The sequence below is a fragment of the Hyla sarda genome, chromosome 5, assembly GCF_029499605.1.
Source record: "Hyla sarda isolate aHylSar1 chromosome 5, aHylSar1.hap1, whole genome shotgun sequence".
Classification (NCBI taxonomy): domain Eukaryota; kingdom Metazoa; phylum Chordata; class Amphibia; order Anura; family Hylidae; genus Hyla; species Hyla sarda.
The window spans coordinates 54,137,537-54,160,942 of record NC_079193.1 but is presented as its reverse complement, the minus strand read 5'-3'; the positions used below and the strand labels follow the sequence as shown (position 1 = coordinate 54,160,942).

Sequence of the window (23,406 nt, the reverse complement as noted above, 5' to 3'; positions counted from 1 at the left end):
TCTAAAGATGTGTAATGATACATAATTGTTGTACTGTATCCAATATCAAATTATATTTCCAAGCCCTGACAAAAGGCAGAGGAAAAAGGCACCGAAAAAACACAGCCGAACACTGGAACCGATTTACCATTGAAAATGCACCAGAATTCGGCTGCAGTTTAGGCCTAAAAACTGGCTTACCTGACTTGCAGGGGTTATCTCTGCAGAAACAGTATAAAATTGAAATGGGTACTGTCACCGAACTTTTATTTTGATATGTTGTAGTACTTATGTACTACAACATATCTCCAATATAGATCCATGAATAATTTTTTCCATTAAAATAGTTTATTTTAATTTTGAAAACCAGCCACTAGGGGTCTCCCTCCTAGTGGCCGGCTGCAGGCTGGCGTGACGTCACGCTTGAATTTGGACGGATGCCGGCCGGGCAATCGGTCCTAATTCATTCAGCCTGTGCTGGCTCCCTGCCTTACAATCAGACAGGGGGGAGCGAGCGCTGAGAGCACATTGGCTCTCTGGCCTCACACACCACTGCTGCTGCCTCAGGACTCTGCACTAGGGTATGGGGAGAGCAGGGTTGGGGAGGTATGGGGAGAGCAGGGTTGGGGAGGTATGGGGAGAGCAGGGTTGGGGAGGTATGGGGAGAGCAGGGTTCGGGGTTTTCAACACGGGGGCCCCAACTTATTGTTTTCACAAAAAACTGTCTAAAAACAATGATAAATGTCGGCCCATGTCTAGATTTTATTTACCACACCTGAAGAATAAGCGACTTGACAAATCTATATGGTAAATGGGGGAGATTTATCAAATCCTGTGCAGAGGAAAAGTTGCTGAGTTGCCCATAGCAACCAATCAGATCGCTTCTTTCTTTTTTTCAGAGGCCTTTTCAAAAATGAAAGAAGCGATCTGATTGGTTGCTATGGGCAACTCAGCAACTTTTCCTCTAGACAGGTTTTGATAAATCTCCCCCATCATGTCTTTCCTTGTTCCTGGGTGATTTAGAGTCCTGATTTGTACCTGGCAGCGTCATGGCTCTTGTCACAGCCCTGCTTACTGTGACAGGAGCATTTTGTCTACTATTTTATTCATATTGCTTCTCCAAACTCTTCATGCCCCCTCCTTTAATCTGGAGAAGACATCTTCAGTCAGCAAAGAGTAAACATCCTGCCCGACACATGCATCCACTGTGTTCTTTTCAAGTTCAAGATGTAATTGATTTAAAATGTTGTGAAAAGAACACCTTTTAAGTAACAATGTTTACCGAGAGAAAAGGAAAAAAAAAGTGAGTTCTTAAGAAAGGTGAAGTCACAATTCGCTCCTTTTTTTTTTCTCTTAACTTGAAATGTGGTAATAAGAAGTAACAAGTCATAATTGAGCTAAAGGAGTCCTCGGGCAACTCGCAGTCGCTGCTCAGTCACGCAGCCTTCTAGCAGGTTATTACCACAGCACATTATACAGTATAATACAGTATGACCTTAAAATATACAATGTAAAAAGAAAGACAAATAGACAGAAGCCATACAGCCTCACTGTTCTCACACAAGAGTGCTTTATACTATCTTATTACAGACACTGACGATGGTATCGCTATAGAATTGCTAGCGCCCCGTCTGGCAGGAGCCAGACCACACATTGAGGGGGAATATCAATTGTGTCAGTTTGCTTTTCTCCTGTAGTTTTGTTTCCCTTTACATTTATTAAAGGAGTAATGCAGTGAAAAATAGATCGTGTTGGGACCCCGCCGCAATCTCCTGAATGGGGCCCCGGCAGTCTGTCGGAAGCAGCCGTTCCGACCCTCGAAGGAAGCCGCGGCAGACACGCCCCTTTCATGTATCTCTATAGGATGCATGGAGAGGGTGTGTCGGACGCTGCTCCGTGTGGGGGTCGGCACACCCACTTTCAGCAGACTGAAATCCCAGCAGGATCGCGCAATCTTTGGATAGGGGATGTTATATATCACTACACTTCTCCTTTAACCCATCTTACAATAGCCAGAACTTGGGTGCATCTCAAAATGTGGCACAATCTCTTAACATTGAGACATCACAATGCCAATTGTAACATCACATGGTACATTTCATATTGTGGCACAATCTTTTATATACAGTACATCACATGGGGGGAGATTTATCAGGACCTATGCTGGGGAAAAGTTGCCCAGTTGCCAATAGATTGCTTCTTTTAATTTTCAGCTGATTTTTAAAAATTGAAAGAAGCAACCTGTCTGTTTTATCTGCACAGGGTCTGATGAATCTCCCCCATGGTGTATCTTTACCTCATAACTTAAACTCTTGGATAGAGGAAATATGGTGGCTCGTGTCACTCGTTATTTTCTCTTAAAAATAAAATAAAAATCCTAGAGTTACATCTTCCACAGGAGTCTGCGACCATGGTGGCTGAGGTGAATCCATCTCAAAGTTTGTCTTGTGGTATTAAGGAAGATGGAGGAAGTGTCTTACCAGCTCAGCAAGAGTTGAGAAAAAAAAAATTCAAATTGAGGAGGTATGTTTGTAATTTCTGAATATGAGTGTGACCTAAGCTAGGAACACATGGGCATTGCCCAATAGAAGGCAATGTATTCCACTCATTCTGGCATCCACAGCTCTGGAAGGTGTGTGTCTGAGGCAAGCACTAAGCCCGCCCTCACTCACCATGCATTCACTTCCTCCCTAAGTCTGCTGTGCTGGGTCTCATCCAATCATTGCAGGCTGCTCTCTGTTTTCAGATAGAAGCCTAATAATCAAGACTGGAGGAAGCATAGAGGAGTGCTAGTCTTGTCCTCAATTCCTGGACTTTTTCTATGCCTGTGCTTCAGCTAGGACAAAAATGACACTGCATGGTCCCAGCGGTCGGACCCCCCTGAGACCAAACACTGTCCTGCTGACAGGGGATAAGTTATATACAGCTGCATATCTCCTTTCTGGATGGTATGGAGACCTCTAGCACCCTTTTTTATAAGCCATGAATTCTATTAAAATAACAGTTTTTTATGAAGTATATCAGAAAGGTTAATGTATAACATACAAAAAGTTTTTGATTCTGACAGTGCCCACATAAACTGCTCTGGCAAAATGTAACTGGTTGCTATGGGCAAAAAAAAACATTTTACTTTTAGGGTTGGGTTCACACGTGCCATTGAAGTCAATATTTAGCTAAATCAGTCAATATTTAGCAAAATACAGCACGTGTGACCCTACCCTTAGACAGTTTTGATAAATGAGGCCCTATGGCTACACCCACCCTAAGTTATATGGGCAGAATTCAAAATGGCAGGGGGTAACGGAGCAAAAACTAAAGCACTCGAACACTAGCACCCAAAATACAAATGAAACGTACAGTTTAGGGGCCCTTTCTTTTAGATTTTTCATTGGGACCAAGGAGCTTCTGTTAAGCCTATGCAACAGGGTGGTGAATAAGAAGATCACATACTAGGTAAGGAGTTTCTCTTCCTTATTCTAAAAAAGGATTATAGGATAGGAACTCTTTCATGCTCCACAGAATGGATGGAGGCAGCACATAATTCAGGACTGTGATCGGTTATAGCTTGTGCTGCGTACATTTGAATCAACACTACACAATTTTTACAAGCAGAGTAACTCAGACCATAAATTATACAAAATAAAATTTACAGGGTGATTCAATAAGGATGGTGCAAAATTAGAGCTTTGGTATCCAGAACCGAGAGAACATAACACACATTTATTAACATGAAAAGACTCACTGTCTATCTAAGTTATATTTCTTCACTGCAAATGTTCCATTGGTGACATGGCAGATGTCTAGACGGTTGTCCAGTTCTGTCCAGGTACGGTCCAGCATATCCTCGGATATGGACTTTACTGTTTCAGTGATGTTGTCTCAGGTCTGTCATATCCGGTCACTTGGGGGGTCAGATACGCTGAGACGTAGCCCACAGAAAGTCACAGGGTGTTAGACCTGGTGATCAATTCTGGTGTATAGAAGGCGCAGTTAAACAGGAATACTTTATTAAAGCACAGTCAGAGCAATTGAAACACTAATGTCAACACGTTTCAGATCCATCTATACACTTATTCATGGTATATCTGATGTCATGACTAAGGGTCCGGAGGGATCCAGAAAATGTCAGCATTACTGTTCCAGTTGCTATTTTCTGTCCAAGCTTTAATAAAGTTTTCTTGTTTTTACTGCACCTGCTACACTGGACTTTCTGTTTTTGGCTATAACTATATCATCTCCAATCAGGTTGGAAAGGGGTTTCTGCGTTGGGGGGCTAAGGATGTAAAGGTGATGTAGCTACATCACATGGCCTGTAATGTTACTTTACACAGACATTGTTTGCATGCATCCAAATATTTGATGCATGGCCTGCACTTCAGTTCGGTTATAAAAAATGAAGCAGCAAAATAGTCAACCCTTTAAAAAGTACATGTCGTATCTCACAAAAAAAGTTATATGTTACTCAGTACCTAATTCAATCATGTACACATAATTTTTATGTGCCTAGCACATATAGTTCTCCCACAAACACCTTCTATCTGTTGCTCACTTGGTTTGTCATTCTTTAGAAGGGGTGTGTCTTCACTTGCATGACTGATCTTCCTCCCTGAGTCTGCTGTGCAGTGCTGGGTCTCTTTATCCAATCACTGCAGGCTGCCCTGTAACCCCTTCGGCTTTGTTTTCACACTGATAGACAGGACAGGAGTGAGCACAGAGGAGTGCTGGTCCCACCCTCACTTATTGGACTTTGTCCTGTCCTGTGCTTCAGCTGGGACATAGATGACACTGCAGCTGGACAGGATTATGCTCTGGATGGTATGGGGACTCCTAGTGGTCTTTTGTTTTTACAAACCATGATTTTTATAAAAAAGAAAATAACATTTTCTTATGAAGTACCGTATTTTTGCCGTATAAGACACACTTTTTCTTCCCCAAAACTGATCGCGGTGATGTCCTGTATTAACCCTTCAGACGCGGCGATCAAAGCTGACCGCCGCGTCTGAAGCGAAAGTGACACTAACCCGGCTGCTCAGTGGGGCTGTTCGGGACCGCCGCGGTGAAATCGTGGCATCCCGAACAGCTTACAGGACACTGGGAGGGACCTTACCTGCCTCCTCGGTGTCTGCTCCGAGCCGGGATCCCCTGCATGGCCGGCGCTCTCCTTCGACGTCATCACTTCATCGCGCATACCGTCCCGTTATCCAGTAGGAGCGGTGTGCGTAGAGATGGAGAGCGTGGATCCCGGGGAAGAAGACATCCGGAGCGTCGGGGACGCGGCGACAGCGATGGAGCGACATCCTGGGCAGCGGTGACAAGCGGTGACGGGTCCGGAGTGGCGGGGACACGTGAGTATTATCTCCTAATGCTATACCAGTGGACTTCAACCTGCTGACCTCCAGATGTTGCAAAACTACAACTCCCAGCATGCCCGGACAGCCGTTGGCTGTCCGGGCATGCTGGGAGTTGAAGTTTTGCAACATCTGGAGGTCCGCAGGTTGAAGATCACTGTTGCGTTCAGAATCTTTTTTTTCAAGATTTTGCACCTTTAAAATTTGGTGCGTCTTATATGCTGGTGCGTCCTATAGGGTGAAAAATACGGTATATAAGAAAGGTTATGTACAACATACTAAAAGTTTTTGCATCTGGCAGTGCCCATTTATAATTGACTGGAAAGAACTGATAGGGCTTTGATGGAGATGAAATAACTTTCTCCTCCTCCTGGACGTTCATGGAGCCATCGGTTATGTTTTATTAGTATATGCCGCCCATTACCAATGTTTACAGAGCTCGCACAGCTCGGTTGCCCCATCTTAATGACATGCCTGACCCCTCCCCATCTTCTCTCTCCAGACCACTGTCACTTATCTCTGACTAACCCGCTAAGCTCAGTTCTAAAAGCGGTGTCCTCAAATCCTGCCACTTTTAATTCCAAATAAAGTCATATTTTAAGCCGCCTGTGTAATTTAATATTCTCTTAGAAGATAATTATCTGCTCCTTTATTCACACTGACCTTCACTAGTGTATGAAAGTACTGTGTGCACTGAATGTGGAAAAGTCATCAATAATCCCTGTACACTGAATTAAAAGGAATCTAGATAACGCCGTGTCTTTATCAGCAAGTAGCATGAATTATTTAAAGTCACCTTTAGAATAGATAATTTTTTTTTCATATTCAACAACAGGTGGCCTGGGAAGGGGGCAAACACTATCTAGTAGCCTCCATACTTACAAGTAGGATATGTGCTGGTCATGTAGTTAACCCCTTGTCTTCCCATCCCCGATAAATAGTATCAATCAAGCCAAAACCTTCTGATAATAAGAGAATTAACTATACAGAACACATATATGACAGTCACGGTTTGTACAACCACAAACAGAAGGTCCACAAGGGAAATGGTTACCATTGGCTGTCCAGGCATGTCGGGAGTTCTAGTTTTGCAACAGATGGAGGCACACTGGTAGGGAAATATTGATCCAAGTAATCCATGGAAGCCCGAAAGACGAACTCCGGTGGAAAACAATTTTTTGTTTAATTAACCATGCCAAAAAGTTCAACAGATTTGTAAATTACTTCTAGTTAAAACTCTTAACTCTTCCAGTACTCATCAGCTGCTGTATGCTCCACAGGAAGTTGCATAGTTCTTTCCAGTCTGAGCACAGTGCTCTCTGCTGACACCTCTGTCCAATTCAGGAACTGTCCAAAGCAAGAACAAATCCCCAGAGCAAACCTATCCTGCTCTGGACAGTTCCTGACATGGACAGAGATGTCAGCAGAGAGCACTGTGGTCAGATAGAAAAGAACTATACACAACTTCCTCTGTAGTATACAGCAGCTGATAAGAACTGGAAGGATTAAGATTTTATATAGCAGTAATTTGCTAATCTGTCTTGAACCAGTTGAAAAAATTTTTTCCACTAGAGTACCCCTTTAAGTCCAACAGAGTTGCTCTTACAGATTGGCTTTCTGTTCCAGCTCATAGACTGATCTTTGGATGGGATTCTTATTAGGCTTGAATTAAAGGGGTATTCCAGAGGACAAAAAGTGTTTTAAAATCAACTGGTGCCAGAAAGTTACGCAGATTTGTATATTTTTGAGTCAGCCACCACCTTTTGTTCTAGTCCACCTTTGATTGTATTTCTGTATACCCTCCTATTCTTTAGTGGTTTCAATACTTTTAAATGTATGTCTTTTTGCATATATGTTCCCAATAAGAATTATTTTTTTGATCCTATAACGCTTCTTTTCTCTTTGTGCATGTATTTCCTTATGCGTTGGATCTATAATTCTTAGGGGCATTGTTTGGGTCAACATATTCTGTAAGTATGATGTGTCCTGTAGATTTTGTTTCTTATACCTACAAATGGAACAAAGTCAGCAGGTTTAAAGTTGATGACACACTCAAGTGATCTATATTAAGAGGAATTGGTGAATTGGTCCTCTTCAATTGTGTCTTATTGCTGCTCATCCTCTTTCTCTTATGCTTCAACTGGTGCCAACTCCTTATGCCCACAAGGTAATTTTTGAATCAGTCTTATAGAAAATGTGGCAAGAGATTGGTTCGGAAGTTAATACCATATTAAGTTTTCTTTTGGACCTTTGGGTCACATTATTGGGTATTAACCTGGGCCCACAAGAAGAAGGTACGTTGATGGGCCACTTCAACAAGAAACTGGGTCTTCTGATTATACAATATGTCTAAAATGGGGAGCAGACAGAGGCTCATCATGACAATGTGTAAAATAGTTCCATTCTGAACATAGGTTTACATGGCAAAAAGCACTTATGAAGTTACACTAATCACCAGCACTTCATGATATTGGGGTTTATTTACTAACGTGATCCCGACTCTTTTTTCTCGGGTTTTGCACCCAAATTGTGTTGCACGTTCCATGCGACACAATTTGCGACCAAAAAAACCAAAACCCTCCATTTTACAAGAAAACTCTGAAAAGGGGGAGTGGTCACGGGAGAAAGTGGGCGTGTCCCCGACAGTTTTGAAAAATCCCAACATATTTACTAAAGTTTTCACAGAAAATGTGGTGGATTTGAGCTGGGAAAAACCCGACAGATCAGAACCGCTGTAAAAAAAAGCAAAATGTAGGGAAAAGTGCAAAATGTAGGGAAACCTTAGTAAATACCTTGGGAAAATACCTGTCAGAAATCAAAACCCACAAAGAAAACTACACTCCACCCTTAGGAAATAAACCCCATTGTGTTATATATCTATGGCACTTCCATCCTGGAGCCTATAAGGGTTGCATTGCATGCAGTTGAAGGAAGGTGCTCAAGTGTGTAGTCTGGCTTTCTGGTTGACTGATCCATGTTCTTTTGACTCTTATACTGTTTATGAATACTGTTGCCTTGAGTCTCCTATTTATGTTACCCTTTCTTGTTGATATTTGTTGCTATTTTATATACAAAATGTTATAAGAAAATATATATTTTTAATTGGTATTGATATAAAAAAAACATATTTGAAGTCATAAAGAGGTGTGGAACTCAATTGTTCAGTGTATATCATATGATGCATTGAAAGTATCTTCATTCATATTGAATGTTGAGGGTTGATTTTTTTCCCAAGTATATTTTAGTTTTCCTTTGATTATAATTATTTATGCTCAACATGTGTGATGATAAGCCAATAAAATATTCTGATCATCTAAGCATCATTTTCTTTCCTACAATAGAAAACATCTACGTGTTCTTGACCTCAAGCACATATACATTAATGGGGTACTCGGGCCCCTAGACATCTTATCCAATATCCTGCCGCTGGGGACCCTGCTGCACCCAGCGCTCGTTTAGAGAGTCGGGTGCAGCGCCGGAGGCTCGTGACATCACGGCCACGCTCCCTAAATGCAAGTCTATGGGAGGGGGCGTGGCCGTGATGTCACGAGCAGGGTGTGACTGTGACGTCACGAGCCTCCACCCCGCATCGCTAGTCATCCAGCACGGAGCGAAGTTCAGTCCCGCATCGGATGTCTGGGGTGACGCAGCCGAGATCGTGGGGGTCGCCAGTGGTGAGACCTCTGCGATCAGACATCTTGTCCCCTCTCCTTTGGATAGGGGATAAGATGTCTAGGGGCAGGGTAATCCTTTAAGTACATTAAACTACCGATGTTTCTATACACCAATACATGACATGCCGCTCATACTCAAACATTGATCAAGCTGTGAAAAATGTCTTTTAATTAAAAAAGATTTTCTATCACACTTCATGTGTGAACGTACAAAAGGAACACGCTGTTAATTCCCATTGGTGTTCCATTAAATTGATATAACATCATGTAGTCAACTTTACTTGGTGTCTCATTACATCCCAAAATACTCCTTGTTTTATGGCTTCAAAACTGCCTAGAGTCTGGTGGAAATGAATGTACATTCTATTGAAGATGTAGGCTTCTTTTCATCATGTAAGCTAAAATGTTAAGCAAGTTCTTGTTAGTTTAAAGTATTACACTTGAGATAGTCATTAGGGTCTACATTTTAGAATTCATAGTGATTCACATCTTCAGATCAGAGTTTATGAAAGCTCTGGTCTTTGGCCCAAAGGGAGGATTTTCTCGACACAACCTAACATCAAGCAAATGCCGTAAAAACGTGTTTGTGGACATAAAATTCCTTCAAGGCCAAATGATCTCCATGTAGCAGAATTAAAACATAAAGAACAGCATGAACTGGTACTCTGTATATGAACCATAAAATCCCTTTTAATATCTTTCTGAAGAGATCAAGAGATTGGGATTTTGATCAACATCATTTATATTATTCAGGTAACAATGAGATAAGTGTATGAGAAGCCGTGCATTTTCATACCATCTAGACAGTCTTCATTCATTAACAAGCCTTCTGTGTTCAGAAAAGCATGACTTAGAAGAACATGCACGCCATATTGTGGCTATACTTCATAGTAAAAAATCTTCTCTTCAGATAATATTGGAAGCACAGTAGTTTATAATGGGAGCATGTGGCCGACTGCTAACTGCAATCAATTCACATTAGGATTTGGAAGATGTGAAAACCTAAAGTGTGATATATCTTTATAAACTCATATGTAGGGACGGCAAGAAATAAATGACTCTTCATGATAAGCAACTTTTTTGGCAACAGTAAAAATGCTGATATCATTTTGTGAGAAAACTTCTAATTTTACATGCAGAGAACACAGTGATGTTTAACTTAACGAGATATAAGGTGGTCAGCTTTAATTAAATAGTTTAGAAAACTGACTCTGTGATCTTATTCTATTGAGGTGTGTTTACAGCATTCTGCCTTATGCTGAACAAGGCCACAGGAAGAAGAGCAGACGGGGAATGAATAGCTGGTGCTGCAACCTTACTGATTGTGACATTTGATTTTGATGAAGAGGTAAGGGGAAGCAATGTATTCTGCTCAACCAAGAATTAAAACCAGGAAGTACAGGACTAATCGCTCCAAAACAAATGGATTTGTGGTGGATTAAGTACTGAGGCAGACAGGTAAGCAATCTATATGCCGCATTTTTATTAATTTATTTAAACCAGTTATATCTCCCTCCCATTAGACCTGCTTGACTATAACCATGCCTGCTTCCCCCACAGGAGCCTTCCAGATAGTGAGAGGGTGATAGAGTTGGCTGAAACCCAAGCTAGAGTGTACAGCAAAGACAGGAAGTCTGTTACAGGATGTACATCAGGCAGAAAGTGACATAATAGCATAAAAACAGAGCAGGCAGCAATTTATCAACATAAGGAAAGCATGAACAACCACAGAAAGTTGTAAAATAACATTATATATCAAGGTATGTTCATTTATTACTATCACTTACTATCTGAATTCCCATGTGTGTCATTCTAGTTGTGCCTGACTTATTTTATGAATAGTGCAGTAGCAGTAATGTGTGTATGCAGCTTAGTGGTTAAATTTATCAACACTAGTATGTGAGTGTAATGTAAGGTAATTGGTCAAATGTACACATTATTATTGCTGGCTCTACTATGTGTCCTACACTAGAAAAAGACAGAGAAGGAGCGCTCCATGGTGTAATATCGCCAAATCAATGTAAGACACTAGGTAGTATTAGCGCTTACCAGAACAAGTTGTGCATAGGCCAGCATAACTTAAGTGAGGGTGTGTAACAATGGTCCACTGCTGCCGTTCCACCGATGTAGCAATGCAAAACAAAAATCTCCAAGGAAAGTGGAATTCAGTCGCTGAAGGACCAGAATAGGTGGAGACAGTAAAACATTTATTCCCAGTATGCAACGCATTTTGCGCATGTGCGCTTCATCAGGCAGGTGCGCTTGTCCATATGCCTGATAAAGCGCACATGCGCGAAACGCGTTGCATACTGGGAAATGTTTTGCTGTCTCCACCTTGTCTGGTCCTTCAGCGCCTGAATTCCACTTTCCTTGGAGGTTTTTGTTTTGCAATGTGTCCTACACGTCTGTACACATACCTCCTTTAGAATGGATTTACTAGTTGAGGCACTAAAATTTGGTATTAGGAGCAACACTGGCCCTCACCAGGTCTGTATACACCAAGAACCAAGGTGGGCTATGAAAGTGTGGTAAGGCAAATGAGGATGGGGCTTACTTATGAATGAAGGTTACACATCTTTCTCATTGTTACTCTCTAAAGACATCTAACCCATCTTAATTTAGGTTCTTAATATAGCTGAAAACATGAAAAGGCACTTCTCCTTGTCTTCTTTTCCCTTTGTAGCCTTCTATGAAGTCTAACCTGATTTGACTTTAAGAAGTTTAAAGGTTTAGTACAAGTTTTGTTAAATGCATAAACAGCGACCAGACACCTCGGCAGTAGTGAATTATTGTGTCCGTATTCTCCTTCACTTCAGTTTGTTACTGGAGGCAAATTTAGTTCCCTGTCTTGTGCATCACAAATACTAGGTAGGTAGTAAGTAACTGTAGCTGTTTCTGTTCCAGCCCGAAGGCGTTCACATTTCTTATGATGGCAAGAACATGCTTTTATCCCTCCCCCTAACTTGACAAAAAAGAATCATAATGTAGGAAAACAGAGAGTACATCTCTCCTTAGAGGTTTCTGTAGCTGGAACCTCGTAGTTATTAAAAAAAATATATGAACATATTTTATTCTGCTATAGTGAAAGTCCAAATCGCAAATATTTTGTCACCTAACTTGTTTACTTTTAACTGTATTTAAAGGCCATATTTTCTCCAGTTTGGAGCACCACCTAATAAAATACTTATATTATCTCAAATATACATGATTTAAATGTAAAATGTTGACATTATCTCTTAGTAACATAGTGAGACACTTACTTTCCAGCACTGGCTGTACTTTTCCAAACCCCACCAGGAAATCACCTGCATTAAACAGGCACAGTATTGAGGTTTTCTCCCACATTCCAAATTGTGCTCATCTTATAATCTTCTAAATACACTTAAAGGAATACTGTAGTGGAATAATACTTATCCTCTTTCCGAACGATAGACGATAAGTTATTGATCATGGGGAGTCCAACTGCTGGGACCCCCCGCAATCTCCTGTACTGGGCCACAGCAGTCCGCAGGAAGGGGGCATTCTAAATACACTTAAAGGAATACTGTAGTGGAAAATAATTTAACCTCTATCTGAAGGATAGGCGATAAGACAATCTCCTGTACGGAGCCGCAGCAGTCCGCAGGAAGGGGGCATTCTAAATACACTTAAAGGAATACTGTAGTGGAATATAATTTAACCTCTATCTGAAGGATAGGGGATAAGTTATTGATCATGGGGAGTCCAACTGCTGGGACCCCCCGCAATCTCCTGTACGGAGCCGTAGCAGTCCACTGGAAGGGGGCGTTCCGTCCACTGCATGACATGGCGGTCGACATGGCCCCTCCATGTATCCCATAGAGATACATGGAGGGGACGTGTCTGCCACGACTTCCTGCAGGGGTCTGTACATCACTTCCTGTGGACTGCCGCTGCCCTGGACAGGAGATTGCGGGGGGTCCCAGCGGTCGGACCACCCCATATCTATAACTTATCCCCTATCCCTCGGATAGAGGATAAGTTATATTCTACTACAGTATTCCCTTAATGATTCTCTGCTTTTAGTTTACAGATGAGTAGCAAGTGGCAATCTTTCTGCTAAAGAAGAGCCTTATGATAATCCTATTAGAATTAATTGGTTTCAGACCATGTATTTATAGCACCAGACTGTCATAAATGCCATCTTAGTCATTATATCAGTAAGCTGAGTACCCACCATAACCCACTCCCTCTCCTCTCTCTTTTTGTAGCTCACGATCAATCTTCTTTCCATGGCCAGCACTGCCCCCTCTTCCTGCCCCCGAACTATTGCCACTTACTATTCTATGCACTTTTCTGCCAGACAGTTGAATCATAATTTACCATGAGGTTGGTCAGGTGTTTAAAACTCCCAGACAATCTACGCAGCCCGAGAGAAACACGATCAGGAGATGTACCAGAAGTCTCCTAGATTTGCATGGGGTTTCCGATACACCTCCTGATCGCATTAGTCTTGAACTGTGTAGATTGCCCAGGAGTTTTAAACATCATACCCCCGGACCAACATCATGGTAAAGTATAATTTAAATGTCCAGTTTCTGCTGTTTTACTTTCGGGCTTCAGAGATTGCCCAGGAGATCCTTAACTCTATTGTATTTTTATTTGGCATACAGGAATGATATGATATCTCCAGCCATTCTGAAGCTTTGTTGGAACATACATATACACATATATGAACACATAGGGTGAGTATTCTATTTATAGTTCTGACTTTTACAAAAATAATTTTAAATGATGATTATCTTACACTTTTCTCTGGGCATCTTGGGTAGACACCATGTTGGCAACATATTTTTGTTAGACCCGTTTTTTTCAAAATACACATTAAGAAAAGTGAATGATCAGTCCCTATAATCAGCTATAAATACATAAAAATAGTATAGTGATCTTTTGTTTAGTTACATCTTTTATCCCTGTTTTGCATAGTTTTAATATATAAATATACGGTAGTTTAATGCTGGGAAATGCCAACAAAAGAGCTTCTTGCTCCCTATGTAGACCCTATTAGCCCCTATAGTCATAAGGACCTGGATCTAGATGCACCACTGATAATAAAGTAATAACATATAAGTAACATGTAATGTAAAGGTAGGATACCATCTAACCATCAATTTGAAATCCCTTTTTACAATATATTTCAGTAGTTTTATTTTTTATTTTTTTTACTGACCACAGTTTAGACAGGAAAGACAGTAATTATAAAGCCTGAGAATTTTCTATTCTAGGAGTCTACTTTTAGAAGTGGGAAGCATGCAGGCAATTGGGACATAAAATTATACCTTTTATTGAACATCAAACAGGCAGAAATGATGTTTCTTCTACATTTAACAAAAAAAAAAGCTTTGGGTCAAATTTTTTTTTGCATTAGATTAGATTAGATTTTTTGGCCAGGATTTATAACAATCTTACAATATAAATTCCATATGTTACTCACAATTGTAGATTTATCATGTTTATATTGAAATAGGACATTGTTGGTAAAAAAGCCCCAACTGTCCATTACATTTTCGGTTACGGGTGTGCACATGAGAGGGGCCCTTCATGGATCATACTAAATTTGCCTCTACTTGAAGTATTGATTTACAGACACCCTCACTTCTTATAGGCTCTACTCATAACCTTGAAGGATAGAAGGGTAATATGTTTTTTTATGGTTATGGTTGCATTGGCCCCTGAGGGTACGAGAGGATCCTCCGGTGGGTCAAGCTGAGATACAATAGTGTACCTCTAATATAAGGTCCCAAATGTCTAGAAGAATACAACCTTATTTAGAGTTGACTTTATTAGCAGTCTCCTGATATCCTTTTAGTCCCTAGGTGTGCAATAACTTACAAAAAGTAGGGTGGACCTTTAGAATCACCTCCTCTAGTAGACCCAATGATCTGTTCCAGCATAACATCGGAACAGCTGGAGATATTTTTATATAATTTGATACACAGGTTTCTCATATGTAAAAAAAAAAAAAATGTATAGTAAACTCCCCTGCTCTCTCTTCAGCCTGAGAGTAAAATCATCAGGGGATATATTGGAAGTCCCATCTCAGGTTGTGGAGATTTCTCAGGAGTTTTGAACACCCTGCCGCTGGACAAAATTAATGGTAGAGTATGATTTCACTGTCCGTCAGGCAGGGCCAGGGAAAGGGAACAGGGCAGGCGAGGGAGAGAAGATTTATTACAGAGAAGTCAGGGGGGAGAGAAGACATCAGTGTGGGGGCAGGGAGCATAAGCAGCCTATCACTGCTGGGGCTTCAGGAGACTGGGAAAGTTGGGTGGCACACAGTAAACCCACAAGGTTTATGTAGGAAGACTGGGCAATGCCAGGTACTCAGCCAGTAGATTATAAATCACCTGTAGGTGACACACTTACAGTAGCCTCCATTCACACAACTGTGGAAGTTTCTGAATGGTAGTTATATCAGATTATATAGGAAGAATATGTGCACCATGACGAAGCCTAATAGACTCCATTATAAGTCTATCCTTAAGATCTCCCCTGCCTTGGTTGAACCTGATAGAAATGTGTCTTCATTCAACTACCCTATGCAATTATGTATTGGGATCCACTGGGCACAGTTGATGTGCATTATTTGATGGTTTCTATTTAACAGAAGCGGAGATGGCAGTGACCAGAGCCTGAAGTGTATTGCAATTCTTGTTATTATCTGGGTCTTCATATCTATCAGAACACGGTTTTTATGAATGGCCCAATACTAATTTATTAAATATATAACTGGTGCCGGTATATTGTTTGTATGGCTCATTACATCTCCTGTAGTCACTGCAGGTTACCAGCCGCTGTAATAACATTGGAAATTTAAAGTGTTGATAAATTTAAGCAGGTCATGACCCTCGACTGTTCATTTATTGCGCATGTAAATACAGAGAAAATATTTGCCGTGCCTGCAGTCACACAACTAGTGCATCAGTGATTACAAAACGCACAGATGGGACCCGGACAGTTTTTCATTGCCTGTTCCATATGATAGAACTCAACACATCTGGTATGCTAGCAAACGCATCATTCCACTAATTTGTTTGTCAGTATCTATTGAGGGGACTATCTGTCATCCTGTCGCGTTTTAGTTGCCCTGAAATGTTAGAAGACAAGGCTACTTACAAATTGCGACTGTAGGCCACTGGGGAGCTTCTTGCAAAACTACCAGCTGTTCTGAGGAATGGAAGCGGTAGGCTTCCATCACACTGACATTCAGGGGAATCAGTTCTAAGACTTTGAGAATTCTTTGGATGAAAAATTAAAAAAAAGGTAATCATGCCTGCTTCTTATGTCTGTAGACCACAGTGAATGGTATATTGTCCTGTGCATTCTTGCTATATAAAACTAGTATCTCAAATTTAATTAAAGTTGGTAAAACTAGCAAGGCAGTTTTTTTTCTCCCCGAAAAAAAACCAAAACATTTAGAAAAGCTGAGAAAATCTTGGAATCAGTTTAAATGTACATACATTATGTAACTTTCCTTTCTCTGGACTATCTAATCCATGTACATGTTCATAATTATATATTTAATACTGAAGCATTAAATGTCTACTCGTAAATAATGGTTTGCTAGATGATAGATCTATATATATATATATATATATATATATATATATATATATATATATACACATATATATATATACTAAAAAAGTCCCAGAAGGGTGTAAGAGTAAAACATTTCACACCAGTCCACCACTGCCTGCTGTCTGCTGTCTACTACAAGTCCCACCAGTCCACCACTGCCTTCTGTCTGCTGTTTACTACAAGTCCCACCAGTCCATCACTACCTGCTGTCCTGCCCCCTGGCTACTACTACTACAACCAATATACCACTGCCTGCTGTCCACTGTCTACTACAATTCCCACATGTCCACCACTGCCTGCTGTATGCTGGCTACTACAACTACAACCAGTATACCACTGCCTGCTGCCATCCTTGCTGCTTTAAGTACATGTAACAGAGGATCCGACAGTGCAATAAATTGAAAAGACGATTTCACAAACCTTATCAGTCATCATTTCTTCATTTATTTTCAATTTCCATGTTTTTCATTAGCGTTACAGCAATATTAATTCATTCAGAGTATGGAGCCATTGCACCCACGTCCATAGCCAAACCAGACACTACGTTTTGGGCAGGATCCCCTTAATCATGCGCAGCTTCGGCTATGGACGTTACATGTTACATGTACTTAAAGTATTTGACCCGGAGCAAGGTGGAGCTCTGAAGACAGAATGACTGTTTGCTATTTAAGCATTAAAGGGGTACTCAGATTGAAACATTTTTTTTTATGAACTGGTGCCAGAAGGTTAAATAGATTTTTAAATTACTTCTATTAAAAAATCTTTACCCTTTCAGTACTTTTTAGCAGCTGTATGCTACAGAAGAAATACTTTTCTTTTTTAATTTCTTTTCTGTCTGACCAAAGTGCTCTTTGCTGACACCTGATGCCCATCAGGAACTGTCCAGAGCAGGAGAAAATCCTCATAGAAAACCTATGGTACTCTGGACAGTTCGTGACATGGACACAGGTGTAAGTAGAGAGTACTGTGGACAACACAAAAAAGACATTCAAAAAGCAAACAATTTCCTCTGTAGCATACAGCTGCTAATAAGTACTGGAAGGATAAATATTTTTTAAATAGAAGTCATTTACAAATCAAAAAGGGGGATTGTGTAGCTCACAATTAACTAGCTGAGGTAAGGAGGTTGTACACCTACACCTGGTGTTGGGAATTTGAAATAGTCTGATTGAACAATAACAAACCACTCTAGGCTAGTATCAGTTACCTGACACAATGATGAAAAATTATTAATAATAAGGACTGGATCGTGCTTCAATTATAAAATGATGTTGTGTATGTGAAGGCCTGGCTGATGGTAGCAGGAGCATTGATTTCAGAATAATAATGAACGGCAAATACTTTCATTAAAGGGGTGGAAAACTTTTTTTTTTAAATGAACTGGTGCCAGAAAGTTAAACTGGACTGGATTTTATTTTTGCTTTTATTTTTATTTTTAGTTCTAATTTTATTTTTATTTTCATTTTATTTTCATTTTTACTTTTATTTTTATTTTTATCTTTACTTTAATTAATTATATCTTATTTTTATTTTCATTTGATTTTATTTCATTTCATTCTTATTTTTATTTTAAATTTTTCTTTTATTACAATTGATTTTTCTGTCTTATGTATTCCTACTATTGTATAGTGTTATGAGTTTATTACTGTGTAGCTGAACTATTAGTTTAGGATGTCTTATTGTTGTTGCCATTTATACGTATAAACCTGTTTCCATGTTGCGGTAATAAAAATCCACAAGCACCTACTGAACTAACGGCTACTCTAGATGCCAGTTCGGGTCATCATGTATATCGGACACTTTTGCAATGATCCGTTCCAATTTTTTGTTTTATCCCAAGTATCACCTTTGTGCAATTCATTTGATTATGACAAATATATAAAGGATCTACAGCTTCAAAAAGTATACATGCCTACTGAGGAAAGGGCCTTGTTTAACATATGAGAGCCCTGAAACGCATCTAGGTGTACTAAGATTACTTATCTATCACCGATACCTGATTTCAATCCGGACGATCCCGATTCAGCCTTGCATATCAGCAGATTGATCCCAAGTCCATCTTCCAGGCAGCACTGCCCAGCACCTGTGACATCAGACACCATCAGGATACCATGAGGTCCACAACACCATAACGCGAACCACCTTGGAAGTGGCTTTTAATCCATCTGGTCTGTGGCAGGCAGACCCCCGCGGTCTTTTACCATCCCAAGTTTGTGGACCTCTCATTTTATCCTCAAGTGACGACAAGTTGGGACTTTCTACAGGCTGGTAACTATATTCCATTCTTCTTGTTTCCATTATTACGGAATCTCAATCACATACGGGATTTGAGCTTATTTCTGGACTATCAGAGGCTGGATTACCAAATGAAATTCTGATATTTTATCAAATCTATAATGTTAGCTATCAGTGTTTGTTTACAATATATTAATGTGTTATAATTCGATCTTATGCATTCATACAATCGTATTTTATGCTTTTTTATTTAATATTTTCCTTGGCACAAGGGCCCTGTGCTTTGAGGACAAATTGCATTTTATATTTGAAATACATTTTTATTTTTCATTTTATAATTGAAGCACGATCCAGTCCTTATTATTAATTTTCAAATCAGTTTAACTTTCTGGCACCAGTTCATTTAAAAAAAAAAGTTTTCCACCGGAATACCCCTTTAATGAAAGTATTTGCCGTTCATTATTATTCTGAGATCAATGCTGCTGCTACCATCAGCCCATCCCATGATCCCCCCAAAAAAGATTTCTTCTTCACTATTTTGGAACACCAATCCTGTTGCACAGAATGCTTGAAAAATACATGCCGCCTTCTTTTCTTCTTGACTCAAAACCTGTTGCTACTTCCAGAAAGGGAAGTTTTTTAATCCCTTAACAATGAAGGACGTATATTTACGTCCTTCGCCGGCTCCCGCGATATGCCGCAGGGTCACGCCGCGACCCCGCGTCATATCACGTCGGTCCCGGCGGCCATCAACAGCCGGGACCCGCGGCTAATACAGGACATCACCGATCGCGGTGATGCCCTGTATTAGCCCTTCAGATGTGTCGATCAAAGCTGAACGCTGCGTCTGAAGCAAAAGTGAAAGTATCCTGGCTACTCAGTTGGGCTGTTCGGGACCGCCGCGGTGAAATCGCGGCGTCCCGAACAGCTTACAGGACACTGGGAGGGCTCTTACCTGGCTCCTCAGTGTCCGATCGGAGAATGACTGCTCCGTGCCTGAGATCCAGGCAGGAGCAGTCAAGCGCCGATAACACTGATCACAGGCGTGTTAATACACACCAGTGATCTGTGTAACAGGTCAGTGTGTGCAGTGTTATAGGTCCCTATGGGAGCGTGCGTAAATGTCCAAACTATGAAAATATATTGTTAATTAAACCGCACGGTCAATGGCGTACGTGTAAAAAAATTCCAAAATCCAAAAAAGCTTATTTTTGGTCACTTTTTATACCATTAAAAAATGAATAAAAAGTGATCAAAAAGTCAGATCAAAACAGAAATGGTACCACTAAAAACTTCAGACCACGGCACAAAAAATTAGCCCTCATACAGCCCCATATGCGGAAAAATAAAAAAGTTATAGGGGTCAGAAGAGGACATTTTTAAACGTATAAATTTTCCTGCATGTAGTTATGATTTTTTCCAGAAGTATGACAAATTTAAACCTATTTTAGTAGGGTATCATTTTAACTGTATGGACCTACATATTCATGATAAGGTGTCATTTTTCCCAAAATATGCATTGCATAGAAATGTAAGCCCCCAAAACTTACAAAATGGCGTTTCTTCTTCGATTTTGCCGCACAATGATTTTTTTTCTGTTTTGCCGTGGATTTTTGGGTAAAATGACTGACGTCAATGCAAAGTAGAATTGGTGACGCAAAAAATAAGCCATCATATGGATTTTTAGGTAGGAAATTGAAAGGGTTATGATTTTTAAAAGGTAAGGGGGAAAAAACGAAAATGCAAAAACTGAAAAACCCTGAGTCCTTAAGGGGTTAAAAAGCTTGGAAAAAGCCATTATGTCTTCTGCTACCTCTGTGTGCATTTTAACAAAGGCAGACATCTACTGACAACAAGGGACACTTTATGCATAAACATTATTAATAGGTTAATAAGATATCACCATAACTGATCCTTAAAACCATGTTAAAACAGCTTGAATGTATTCCTACTACTGTTATACAGGGCTTAAAGGGGAATTCCGGGCAAAGAAATTTTATCCCCTAGCCAAAGGATCTGGGGTAAGATGTCTGATCGCGGGGGTCTTGCTGCTGAGACCCCCCGCCATCTCCCCACAGCACCCGCATTCCATGCGGGTGCTGAATCTCCAGTTTCGGAAACCTCCAGGTTTCCGGGACTGGGGACGTCACATCCCCAGTCCCGGAGGTTTTCGAAACTGGAGATTCAGCACCTGCATAGAATACGGGTGCTGCAGTGAGATCGCGGGGAGTCTCAGCAGCGCCCTCCGTGATCAGACATCTTAGCCCTTTGGATAGGGCTAAAATTTTTTTTGCCTGGAATACCCCTTTAAGAGTTGTTAAACAATGTTATAAACATATTTAGGGGTTTAAGAACCTATTTGCCGCAAACCAAACTATATTTAGATAGTTTGCTCAACACTAGTCAGTGGTTATCAGTTACATTGCCTATAGACAATGAGAGCTGTCATACAACGTGTAGCGTTGGATAACCTTTTTTTTTGTACCTGATTTGACAAATTGCATCGGCACAAATAGATAATTGAAGCGTTGCCCCAGAAACCAATCATTATGTGGCTTTTATATTAGAAGAATAGAAGATGTGATGTCATTAGTTGTTTGTGACGCCATTGATAATATTTCTCTACTCTTCTTTGTATCTCCGATTGCTAGCTGATAACATTCATATTGCTATAATATTCTGACCCATCCATTCCATTTGTTTCTAGGTAATCCTGTATTCCATGTAATGTCATCTGAGGGTCAGAACTCCGAGGTAGAAAAGTAATTTCTTTCTTATCAGACACAGTAACTGTTCTAATCTGGGCGATCAATATGCATCATATGTGGCCTTGGTCTCAGGCACAGATGTTCGATAGGATTTGATATACACGTTTGTAATGCTTCACATGACTACATTTTAGTGTCAGGTAAAAGACATTCTGTCAGGGTCAGCTAAACAAACCCTCCTAGAAAATGTTACTTCTTGTCTAGTACTGTTTGGCTTACTGTAAACGTGATGTGACAGACATTTTGTAAAGCTTTCCTTCCCTCGGGGACATCCTTTTTTTAAGTTTTTGTTGTATAAATCAGTGGAAAAAGAAAACAACATGTATAAGGATGGATTAAAATGAAGTAAATATATGGATTCTCAATGATTCCCAACCGGATTGTTCATTGTGCAGGATGTGCACTTTATGCAGCATTATACCCAAGGGGGCCATGAATGAAGTCGTAGAGCAAAAATGGAGCAAGTATGTGTGCCATGTTTATTATGATATTATATATTGTTTTCTTCAAGCTTCAATAACTCTGGCATGAGTTGACATGAGGCATTTCAGGCCAGGCAGATCTTTCTCATATATTTCTGTCCTATTTTACTAACCACAGTCAAAACACGATGCACATCTATGGTAGCCTTAACCAACTTTCGTCACCAAAAATAAATCAAGTATTAGAACAAAAATAATGGGTCGGAGAGGAAGAGCCAGTAATAATAGTATAGACATAATATCCTGGCACTCTTGTAGTAGTAATGTACCTTATATACTCGAGTATAAGCCGACCTGAATATAAGCCGAGGCCCCTAATTTCACCCCCAAAAATCCAGGAAAAGTTATTGACTTGACTGTAAGCCTAGGGTGGGAAATACATCATCCCCCGCTGTCATCATCCAGACCCCCGTCATCATCCAGACCCCCATCATCATCCCCCTGTCATCTTCCCCCCTTCATCTTCCCCCCCTCATCATCACCGCCTGTCATCATCACCCTGTCATCATCATCCCCTTCATCATCACTGCCTGTCATCATCCAGACCCCTGTCATCATTCCCCCCCTATATCATCACCGCCTGTCAATCCCTTCATCAGTGGTCTTCAACCTGTGGACCTCCAGATGTTGGAAAACTACAACTCCCAGCATTCCCGGACAGCCATCGGCTGTCCGGGCATGCTGGGAGTTGTAGTTTTGAAACACTTGGAGGTCCGCAGGTTGAAGACCACTGTGGCCTTCTTCATCATCCAGACCCTCCCCCCTTTAGTTTTCTACTCACCTCCCCTCGGTGGGAAGGATGGGTGAGCTGTTCCGGGCCATCTATGCTACAGGGACCATCTGGTGGGGAGGGTTAGTCGTTCCGGGCTGTCCATCTTCACTGGAAGGCCCTCTTCTCCGCTCCGGACCCGGCCCCGGACTAGTGACATTGCCTTGACGACGACGCACAGGGACGTTCATGCGCAGGGACGTCCTTGTGCGTCGTCGTCAAGGCAACGTCACTAGTCCGGGGCCGTGCCCGAAGAAGAGAAGAGGGCCTTCCGGTGAAGATGGACAGCCCGGAACGACTAACCCTCCCCACCGGACGGTCCCTGCAGCATAGATGGCCCTGACCAGCTCCCCCTTCCTTCCCACCGAGGGGAGGTGAGTAGAAAACTAAAGGGGGGGGGGGGGGGGTCAGGATGATGACGAAGGCCGCAGTGGTCTTCAACCTGCGGACCTCCAGGTGTTTCAAAACGACAACTCCCCGCATGCCCGGACAGCCATCGGCTGGGAGTTGAAGTTTTGCAATATCTGGAGGTCCGTAGGTTGAAGACCACTT

At 41.0% G+C, this 23,406-nt stretch overlaps 1 protein-coding gene and 1 long non-coding RNA gene across 3 annotated transcripts in view; one reads left to right on the top strand and one right to left on the bottom strand.

Annotated features, from left to right (window-relative positions):
* The window catches only part of ADARB2 (adenosine deaminase RNA specific B2 (inactive)), a 718,056-nt gene that overhangs the window by 302,869 nt on the left and 391,781 nt on the right, over nucleotides 1–23,406 (bottom strand). The gene's annotated exons all lie outside the window — the stretch shown is intronic.
* On the top strand, nucleotides 458–21,625 carry LOC130273164 (uncharacterized). The gene is made up of 4 exons (XR_008843895.1): nucleotides 458–560; nucleotides 10,246–10,459; nucleotides 13,633–13,704; nucleotides 21,543–21,625. It is a non-coding gene; the product is annotated as an uncharacterized LOC130273164 (long non-coding RNA).